Below are 1,561 nucleotides of genomic sequence, written 5' to 3'. Positions count from 1 at the left end.
CCATCACCCACAGATCTCCAAGAGCGTTACGAGGGTGACAAGAGCATTTTCCTGAGCCTCAGTTTCTCCAGAGGTAACCCCATCCCGCTTACGCAGTGCCACAGCCAGAGACCGGTGCCTGCCTGTGGCTCAGGGGGGAGCCCCGCGGACTCGGCGCGGCCACAATCCCACCCCCGGCACGGAGCAACGCGCATCTTCCAGCTACCTCCTGCGATCGATCACCCCCGAGCCTCCCCAGGGAGCCGCAGCCTGCTTACGTTCAATTAAGTGGACGTTACCCCTTCCATCTCCGGTGATTATTTCGGGTTTAATTGCTGCTGGGGCAGGGCAGGCATTTCACCGTCCCGCTGTGCTGGGCTGCTGCGAATAACCTGGATTTCAGCTGTCTGCACAGCTTTGCAGCCCTGAGGGGCCAGCAGAGCCGCTCTTCAGCCCTGACCACCACCCAAAACCTCTCTGCCTCTCCCTGCACCATCCTGCACCCCGCAAACACGGGAAACCTCCGAGTCAGGACCACAATCCTCTTCCCAGGAATGCTTCAGCCCACTCTGCCGTCCGTCCTGCTGCGTGGAGCGTCAGATGGGCTGAGCAGAGGATGGGTCTGCTCTGCTCCACGCACAAGAGCTTGTGGCCTTCAGCAAGACAACACCAGGACCCAAGTGAGGCCACCTCCACCTCCATCTCTGCTTCCACCTCCACCTCCGCTGCCATCTCCACCTCCACCTCCATCTCCACCTCCAGCCAAACCGTCACCACAACCATTGACAGTTTTAAAAACCCAGCCGTAAACGCAAAGTGACAAAGGCTGTCCAACGTTGAGATGAGAATTGAAATCAAGGTCACTTACCCCACCTCCGATGCCGGCTCCTGGCTCAAGCAGCATCTTCCTAAATCAAACGAGGTCCCGAATCGCAGCGAGTCCTCTTGTCTCCGGGGGCGAGACTCAACTCAGGCCTCTAGACACTAACCTCTAGGACACTTCTCTTCTCCAGAGGGAAGTCAACACAAATCAGAACCTGCTGTCAGCTGCTCCAAAGCTCCGGCTGCTGTCGACACCCAGACGGGAGCCAGCGGCTCAGCTGGGTGCCCCAGAGCTAACCTCGCTCAGAGAGAACCGCAACCGCAGGCTAACTTCCCTCCGCGACCTGCTCTACACCTCGTCCCTCACCGCATGCACAAAGAGCTGGAGGAAGGAGGAAGGTAGAGAAGAAAAAAATCAGGATTATAAATCTAAAATTTTATTGAGACAAAAAACTGACAGAGCTTGGTATGAAGTTAAAATCCAAACACGTACTTTACATTTAAACAACGTTTTCACAGAAACCTAAACACATGCTTTTAAAAAAAGGTTTGTACAATGCAAGTCTAGATACATACCACCCTACAAGGAGGTGCCAGGAGTCTGGTGGGGCTCATGACTCCAGACATTAAATAGTTCAGGATTTGTAATAAATCTGATCGGAAAAAAAAAAAAACCCCTCAGAAGATTCAGGGTAACACATCCGGCTCCAGCACCAATGTCTGGCCTCCTACAAACAATCACTTGTTATGGGAGAACATG

This window comes from Pterocles gutturalis, unplaced genomic scaffold, assembly GCF_000699245.1.
Source record: "Pterocles gutturalis isolate BGI_N339 unplaced genomic scaffold, ASM69924v1 scaffold4152, whole genome shotgun sequence".
In the NCBI taxonomy this organism is placed as follows: Eukaryota; Metazoa; Chordata; class Aves; order Pterocliformes; family Pteroclidae; genus Pterocles; species Pterocles gutturalis.
Note: the sequence above shows the minus strand (reverse complement) of the source record.